This window comes from Kryptolebias marmoratus, linkage group LG17 (assembly GCF_001649575.2).
Source record: "Kryptolebias marmoratus isolate JLee-2015 linkage group LG17, ASM164957v2, whole genome shotgun sequence".
In the NCBI taxonomy this organism is placed as follows: Eukaryota; Metazoa; Chordata; class Actinopteri; order Cyprinodontiformes; family Rivulidae; genus Kryptolebias; species Kryptolebias marmoratus.
In genome coordinates this window covers 1,775,217-1,784,952 of record NC_051446.1, presented here as the reverse complement: position 1 = coordinate 1,784,952, position 9,736 = coordinate 1,775,217, and the positions used below count along the sequence as shown (strand labels likewise).

Genomic DNA, 9,736 nt, shown 5'->3' with positions numbered 1-9,736 from the left:
GCATCAAGCATGCCTAAACGATTGTTTGAAGTCATCAACAAGAATGGAGGAGCTACTCATTACTGAGTCCTTTTTTTTGACACTTTGATTTCTGTTTTGGGGGGTTTTCGGGTTTTTTTGAGCTATGGTCTTAAACTTTTGATCAGCTGAAAAAAATCACGTTTGAGTGTAAATGCAGTTTTCAATTAATTACCCACTCAAAAGTTTTTGTCTCTAATGCTGATTTCTTCTTTTAACATTGTGAAGCTCTACTTAGAACTTTCTTAAGATCTAATAGTGCAAAATGCAAATTCTTGCAATTTTTTGACTGGTCTTAAGATTTTGATCAGGAGTGTATTATTAAAATGTTATTTTTTGACATCTGATTGTCTAAAAGACAACAGCAACTGATTCCCAGTCTTCTGTGTGGTCACTTCTATTTCAGTCAAAACTTATTGTAGAAAATGTATCAGTCAGTAGGACACAGTTTAACCTCCAACCAGATATTTTACAGATACAGGGAGACCTCCTTATTTTAGAATAAAGCTAACTCAAACTGAATTGCGTATTATCAATGTAAGTTATTGTTAAATGTGCTGAGCTGTGCTTTAATTAAAGGTAACTGACTGGCTAATTAGTGTCACATTGGTAAGCAACTTGTCAGATGTATTTAATATCTGTTTATATATTTTTTCAGGGAATTCTAGATGCTTCCAATTTTCTTTTGAGTATTTTAGCATATATAATATTTATTTTCAGGGGGGAATTAATGCTGGGATTTTGTTTAATGAAATGAATGCACAATTATTAACTTATTGATGTACATTTTCCCCTTTGTTTTTGAGATATGGAGAAAATACAGGAACTGGTGTCTGTCCATTAATTGTCCTTCAGCCTCACCTCCAGGCTTCAGTTCCTGTTCTAGACCTTTGTTGGATCCAGCAGCTTTTCTGTTTCTGGTAATGTCTGCTTTTTTGAAAAACAAATGTATTTGTAAAGCTGCATACAGATTCATATTTTTTTTTTGAACTGGAGCTGATCTACTTTCTCAGCTAATTTTACTAATTGGGGTTTTGTTAATGCTGTAGCTTTAGATGAGTTTATAAATCAAGATCACATCATCTGTCTCAACATTTTCTGTGTCTGTATTGCTAACATTCAGATATTTCTGTGCTTGTGTTTTGCAGAAAGAAGATTGGAGCTTTTCACCAGTGTCCCAGTCTACCAGGCTGCTACACATCATTTGCCTGTAAACTTCAACTATTATCAAGTCCTTTGTGATCAAGAAAAATATGAAAGCAAATATTTGAAATAAATCAAACATTTTGAATAAAGTCTTTGATTGTTTTTTATAATTTAGACACGGTTTGGAGCTCTTTATATATATATATATATATATATATATAAACTTTTTTGGCCGTGAAAATTCCTACATTTCAAGCACTCATTGACTATTTTTGCTAATTGGCCTTAAATCACCATAGCTAAGGTGGAGTATGTATACCTTTAATGCCTGGTGATGCAGACACTATACGTACCAAGTATTGTATTGTTTTCATCTAATGATCAGAGTTATGCCCAACTACTTACTTTAATATTAAAACATTTAGATTCATAGTTTGTGGAACAGTCGGTACTAGATGTAGGATGCTACAGTTCTGCTTTGTGTTTGGGTCCAACACTCTGTGGACCATCAGGGTAGATGATGAAATATGAGGATAACTTTAAGTTTGAAGTTCTACATCTCTTGATTTGGTATTTCATGTACTTTAAAATCTGTAAGAAAAAGTCTATTAGCATCAGATTCTCATCTCAGCTCTAAAATAAAATTGCAGTGAGTCTGAGGTGTCCGATGCAAACCCAAATGGAACTTTTGTATTTTACCATCTGCTTCATCCCTGATATTTTATTCTACACCTCCAGATGCTCCCATGCAGGACCTCAGCCTTGTTCCCAGTAATACTGCGATAGTAGCAATTCGTGCATTCCAAATGAGTAAAGGGATGGGGGCTTCTATAGCTTCTAATTAAGTTCCCACTACTCTGAACAGCACAGCAGCAGTAAGAAGCAGTAAATTTTCACAAATGCAGAAGACATCCCATTATTAGTGTTTTCTATGAAAGGTTGGAGTACAGCAACGGCATGATCACAGGTTATTTAAAAAAGTGTTTTCCCACCCTGGTCTTCAAGACACACTACCCAACATGTTGGAGATGTTCCCTGCTTTAACATTCCTGATTCAGATGATTACATGAGTGCTCAAGCAGGGAAACATCTAAAACATGCAGGGCAGCGTGGCATGAGGACCATGGTGGAAAAACACTAGAATATGATGAAAAGACTTAATATGTGCCAAATAAGCACATAAACATGCATTTATTTTTACTGCAAATTCAATAAATAAATTTTAATACAAGTTACATTTTGTGTTTACTCTGTCATTTAGCTTGACTGAATTTTGAACTTTCCAATTTTAGCTCTCTTTTCTGTGTACCGTCTTTAGGCATCTGGGAAAAGTTTGTCGCGATATAGTCCCCTTTGCTTTGAGCTGCTTTTCAGCATTAAGCAGGAGAATACAGCGGAAACACCAGAATACTTTTTATTTTGGTCTGTGGCCTTCAAAGATGGCGCCGACCGACTGCGCGAGAAGTAAGCGCCCCACAATGTCACTGTGCAGTGATGTCGATTCCAAAGCTCTATTGTAGCCACACAGGCACACTCACTAGAAGGAAACAAACACACCCCAGAGGAGTCTCCCCCGCCCAGAGGAACACTGTCATTCTATTGGCTGGAACGGTTGCTAGGCGACGGTGCTCAGCTCCACGAGAGAGCAGAAAAAATCTGCTAGCGCAGATCGGATCCGTGAGAGAGAGAGAAGTTTTGCGTGTGAGGAGGACATCTGAGCGTGAACACAAAGATTTGAGAGAGAAAAGAAAATATTTGAAAGAGAGCAGAAGTTTTGAGAGAGAGAAAAGAGAATATTTGAAAGAGAGCAGATGTTTTGAGTGCAAGCGTTAAAAGTTTTGAAAGCAAGAGATGAAATCCTGCTTGCAAATCGAATATGTGTGCTCTCGACTTATGACAGGATAATTCCCCCATATATGCCTAAAAGAAATGTACAAACATCGCCTGAAAGAAGACATAAATGCCTACATTTTGATATAAAATTTATGAATGTATCATAAAATGTGGGTGTAAGATAAGTTTATTTGCTAAGAAAACGTCAGACTGCTGCTGCTCTGTCAGTTGAGAATTCCGCTCAACACAAAAAAATTCAACTGCCATTGGGTTATAATGGTGTTGTTTTTTGTGAATTATGTCGCCATAGTAACTGGAAATGCCAATAAAAGTAGTAGCACATATCCTGACTGAGCCGTTTTTTTTATATAACATTTGTGTGGGTAAGTTGCTCAGTTCGGGCCGCAATAAAGTTGATGAAAGAATAAAAGCTATAGAGGTGGATAACAATAGGTGGCTGCCATGGGAATGAATAGGATTCCAATTCATTCGTATGGCAGTCCCCAATAATAATAATGGTTGTGATTTATTTATTTTATTTGGATTCTTTTTAATAATGACTTCAGTTTCAGACATAGTTCACCAATTGTTCAACAATTTTTACACACATGCACATGCACGCACGTGCACATGCAGACACACCCCCAATCACACACACATATTCAGTCAAAACATATCTTAATGATCAAAATCAGTTCAAAGTATTCCCATCTGGCAGACCATCCTCTATTCCTTGCTGGCTCTATGTTTTACTGTATGTCGCTTGTTGTTTCAATTTATTTCATGCAAATTCACCACCAAAACACACTACAAATCCTGCAAATGAGTCGCTTCCTTTTAAACCAGCGATGTAGTTTTGGTGCATTCAGAGCTTCTGACATCATTGATCATTGTGACTGTAGCCAAATGAATCAAGCTCCAACATATTGCATCTGAAATAGATTTTGTTTTTATACCTATGCTGAAGCTTTGGCTTTAAATGGCCCATTTCTAAGAACCACTAAGAAATTGAAACAATGACAGAACAAACAAGATCACTAAAAACAGATACATAAAGTGAATCACAAGGATTAACTAAACTTAAATGCCAGGGAAAATGATCGAAATACACAAAACAAAATAACAAAAAACAAATCGTAACAGTTTTGACTTCAAATCTTATGGCTCAAATTTGTTTTCACATAAAAGAAGAAACAAGTCTCCCACCATAGGAATTAGAGAGGATGCAGTATGAGAGTAGGTCTGGTTCTTACCGATCCTTTTGGAAACTTTACTAAAAGTGAAACATGGCAGGAAAAGTTTTAGAGCTGGCATAAAAAACAGCAGATGATATGCATTTCTTCAATGAAAGCTAGGCCTTTAATATTTTTGCTGCATTTAGCAAGAGATTTGGAACTTACATGTCTGTCTTTAGGTAATGAAAATTTTCAACAGATGAGTGATGGTACTCTCAGCTGCCTTCATGTAGCTTCCTGTTGGGTTAACTCCTCGTCTTCAGAGAGCCATTATTCTGAGCATTAGATCAACTGAGGCCCTCAGGATAAAACAAGCCCAGTCTTCATGTAGTGCTTCTGGGACAGAACTGCCGTTATAACAAAGCCTAGGAGATGGATCATTATGGAGCAAGTTCAGAGTAGTGTGTATGAGGTGTGTGACAGCATGTTTGACAGCTGGAAAGTGTCATATAACAGCTTCCAAAAGAACTGGAATGGATTCATATATGACTTTAAATCCCTTGCATATAAACCCACACACTGAAGAGGTGATGAGGTCAGCTAATCACTTCACTTTAGGCCCTCACTTTTAGCTTTACCAAACTAAATTAAAGCTTAATGAGGACGTTGATATTCTTAAACATATTCCTGATAAAACAAAAATCTTTAGTTACCCTAGTGTATCCATAAAACTCAGATTTATTGATTGTAGCATATATTGGAGAAACCAAATAACTTCTCCACAAATGCATGGCTCAACACAGGAGAGCAAGTTAGGCCAAGTCTCAGTAGTGCACCAACACCTCAAGGATAAGAGACACTCTTTTGAGGACCAAAATGGTCATATTTTAGACCGAGGAGAGAGATGGTTTGAGAGGGGGGTGAAGAAAGTCATCTATGTCAACCGAGAGAAACCAACCTTAAACAGAAGAGGAAGTCTCAGATTTCAGCTTTCAAAAATACCCAGTCAGTTTCAATCTAATCAACATCCTCATTCATGTGAATAAATTGGTCCATTTGTGAGTCAGGCAAACAAAGGACCTAACAAACCTCTATTGTGAAGAGAGTGAGGGTAATCTGTATGTGAATCTATCTTGCAAAAACTCTTAGCTTTAAAAGCTTGAACTACACACTCTCTGCTTTTTGAATTGATAAATTTCCTTGAATGAGAAGCAAAATGTCTTGAGCTACAGAATTGAAGTCCAGCTGTATTTTGTGTTTTAACCTTTTTTGGATTTACTTTGAGAAGTACATTGATTACAAGGTTTATGAAGACATCAGTGAATTATCAAACCATCAAGAAGTGTTGGTCATTAGTGCCATTCTCAATGCCACTCCTGAAGAAATAAAAACCTTCTTTGGTGTGTCCCTGCACATGGTTTACTTTGGAGATAAACAACTGAGCTACAAAGAGTAGAGTCTACTATTATTGCTGTGGAAATGACAAGACATGGATTCTTCAAACTCAGAAGATTACTCAAAGTCACAAATGATTTTGGTGTGTCTAAGGAGGGTAAAAAGATAATGCTCTGTGAAAAGTTAGACCTTTGCTGAAAAGAGTTTATGGCAACAAAGTTATATGTGGTTGGGTTGCGGAGGCAACAGATCCAGAAGAGAAACCCAGACATGCCTTTCTCCAGTGATAGTCTCCAGCTCCTCCTGCTTGATTCCAAGGCATTCCCAGGCCAGCAAGGATACATAATCCCTCCAGCGAGTTCTGGGTCTGCCCTGAGGTATCTTCCCAATGGGACATGCCCAAAAAATCTCTAAGGTGTCCATGAGGCATCCTAATCAGATGCCCAAACTTCCTCAATTTACTCCATTTGATGAGAAGAAGCAGCAGCTGTAATGGGTATGGAGTGAACCCAATAGCAGCACAAATGAACCAGGTAACTTGTATAGACAGTCTTTATTCATCAGAGGAGAGTGGGTGAATAAAGCAGGAGTTAAACCCGGGTCTCCCGAATTCCAGGTGAGCAAGTTTCCACAGACTCGTGAGCAGGTAATTGTCCAGAAGCTTTCTACAGTCTCAATGATTGTGGTGGAGGGGAGAATAACACAACTCACTACTGATGGAAGTTGTCCTGCAAAGTGGTTCGGATGTGTGCTGGATGTAGAACCAGACCTCGAGCAGGAACAGGTTGAGTGCCAAACAGCCACAGGCATAAAAGGAACAGGAAACAGGCAGGCACAACATGTACTTGGGGACAGAAGTCTGATGGGTTTACCAGGGCTGAGATGTGAAGCACAGGTTGGAGGCAGGTCAGGTCGATACCAAGTGAGAGAGTCAGGCATGAGAGCTAAGACAATCTGGCAAGGAGTGAGTTAAATGAAGCTGCAGATATACCTGATTTGAATCAATGGGTGATTAACAGGCTTCTGCAGAACATGAAGAGGTAATTTAACCACTGAATCAGGTGTGTTGGAGCAGGGAAACAAGTAAAACATGCAGGACAGTGGCCCTCGAGGACCAGGATTGGAGACCACTGGTCTAGAGCCTTCAGCAACCCAGCTTTTTGACTGCCTTGATGACTTCTGCCATGGCAATGAACTTATCTTTTCCCAAGTGCTTAGACTCTGCTTCCTCAAAGGTAGACATGGTGGCCAGATTAAGAATATCCTCAAAATGCTCTTTCTACCGCTTTGGGTCAGCAGTTTCCCACTCAGGCTAAGCAAGGCCTGAGACTGGGCCTGCTTTCCCTTTTTGATCGTCAAACATTTTGCCAGAACCTCCTTGAGGCCAACTAAGGTCCTTCTTAATGGCCTTTCCGAATTCCTCTCATACCCAACTATTTGCAGCCATAACCACAAAAGCAGCAGTCCTTGTGGCCACCTTGTACCTGTCAGCTGCTTTGGGAGTCCTCAAAGACAGCCGAGCCCTCTGGTGTCCATCAGTGGGTCCTCTGGTTGCCGCCACCACAGGCACCAAGGACCTTAGTCCAGAGCTCCTGGATACCACATCTACAATCAAGGTCTTGAACATGGCCCATTTGGATTCCATGTCCCTGAGCTCCCCAGGACATGTGAAAAACTCTCCCAGAGATGAGCTGAAGATGTCAAGAGGCGTGGAGAAGGAGGCGAACCCGGAGTGCAGACTCATCCTAGGAACACTAATTTATTAACGTAAAAATAACACAAAATCAAAAGGGCTGACGTGGCAGCAAACTAAATACAAAACATAAACTAATGGAGCGACAAGGCAAAGAACATGAACGTGTGACATTGACAGGAAAACAAGAGCAATGAATCAGCAGGGTAGTGATGAAATTGACTGGGTTTTAAACACTGAGGATAATCAGGTGAAGTGGGAACAGGTGAGTAACGAGGATTGAAGACAGGTGGAGATGGGCGTGACAGGAAAGCAGGAGCAGACTGAGGGCAAGTGGGAAATGTGAAACAAAGACAGGAACAGAACCAAAACTAAGAACAAACTCAAAAAATACTAGAAATCATGACAGAAGATCTCACGGACAGGGGCCTCCACAAGTCATTTCAAGTTCACCCTCACTACTTGTTTGGGTTTACCAGCTTTGTTCAGCAGCCTCCAATGCCATCAGATCCAACTTACTACCAGGTGGTGATCAGCTAACAGCTCTGCCCTTATCTTTGTTAGAGTGTGCAAAACATAAGGCCACAGCACTGATGAAATGATTATAAAATTGATCATCGACCTTTGGCGTAAGGTGGCCAGGTACCAAGTACACATATGGCCCAATGCTTGAACATGGTGTTCATTATGGACAGCCCATGTCTAGCACAGAATCACAGTTCAGATCAGGAGCACCGTTCTTCTCAATCACCCCCTTCCAGATAACTGTTATTGTCCACATGGTCATTGAAGTCACCCAGGAGAACAACAGAATGTCCAGACTGCACCCCATCCAGGACAACATCTCAAGACTCCAAGAAGGCCGGGTAATCTGAACTTCTGTTTGGAGCATAAGCACAAACAACAGTCAGAACCTTCCCTCCTGCAGCTCGAAGCCGTAGAGTGACCCTCTCAGTCACCAGGGAAAACTCCAACACCAAGGCACTCAGCTGGGGACTTATGTGCATCCCCACACCACACCACCCACTCTCCTTGGGCAGCTCCAGAGTAGGAAAGAGTCCAGCCCCTCTCCAGGAGGTGGCTTCCAGAGCCCAAGCTGTGTGTAGAAGTGAGCCCAACTATATCTAGTTGGTATCGCTCAGGTGGAGATGGGCATGACAATTAATCAAGTGCAGATAGAGGTGAGGTGAATACTGACAGAAGTATAAAGAACAAAATAAACTAAAACAGAAAAACAACCCATGAAACAAGAATCCAGAACCAAAACTAAGAATAAATTCAAAAATACTAGAAATCACGACATATATATATATATATATATATATATATATATATATATATATATATATACACACACTCACCGGCCACTTTATTAGGTGCACTTGTTCAACTGCTTATTAACACAAATGTCGAATCAGCCAATTACATGGCAGCAACTCTATACATTCAAGTTCAAGTACAAGTTCAAACCGAGCATCAGAATGAGGAATAAAGGTAATTTAAGAGACTTTGAACTAGAATGGTTCTTGGTGCCATACGGGCTGGTCTGAGTATTTCAGAAACTGCTGATCTACTGGGATTTTCACTCACAACCATCTCTACGGTTTACAAAGAATGGTCCAAAATAGAGAAAATATCCAGTGAGTGGCAGTTCTGTGGGCACAAATGCCTTGTTGATGCCAGAGCTCAGAGGAGAATGGCCAGGTTCGACTGGTTCGAGCTGATAGAATGGCAACAGTAACTCAAACGGGTGGAAATTAGCACCCGCCACTGGCCAAATGCGGGTAAATATTTGAAGTGGCGGGTTAATTTGATCAACACACACCACTGGGGCGGGTTGACAATTTGAACAGAAAAGGTGTTATTTGTCCTCTTGACAAATGTGCTCGATTTGCTGCTGTTACGTCGAGCCGCGTTCCCACATCAGATACGGTTCCCTCTGCATCTCTGTGCTGCGTACGCGGCAAAAAGCGCACGTTCATGTTCAATGCTCGTAACCGCCGCGCTGTGCTCGCGCTGCAAGAGAACTACGGAGACTGTGAAAGGTCAAACAACTTTTTTTGGCGAAGTTAACCCACTGTTTTGCTAGTGTGATAGATAGACAGACAGACTCTGTTATGGACAATATAGACTGTGTGGACAAAAACAATTAATAATTAAAATAAATAATGACTTATCTATCAACAGAATTGTTTAGAGGGGCAAATATTTCTCATTAAAAAACAAAAAAACATTCTCTTAGGAATAAAATGTGCTAATAATATCATAATACAGAGGAATAAACACAGTTAAGAAATTGTTGGTAAATTATTTTTGTCCTATGTTTTAGAGGGGGAACCGAATATTTCAGACAGCTGAAATATTTGGTTCCCCCTAGTAACCTTTGCAGAAAAAGAACAAATGTCTCCAAATTCACAGGACTTGTTGTCCATGATGAGAGGAATAAACACAGTTAAAGACTTGTTGGTAAATTAAC

General features: G+C 40.0%; 1 long non-coding RNA gene across 1 annotated transcript in view; it reads right to left on the bottom strand.

The window, feature by feature from the left end:
- Positions 1 to 9,736, bottom strand: part of LOC119617900 — a 17,289-nt gene that overhangs the window by 2,231 nt on the left and 5,322 nt on the right. Inside the window, exon 2 of the long non-coding RNA XR_005234353.1 lies at positions 6,720 to 6,723. This is a non-coding gene — a long non-coding RNA (uncharacterized LOC119617900). The remainder of the gene's footprint in view (positions 1 to 6,719; positions 6,724 to 9,736) is intronic.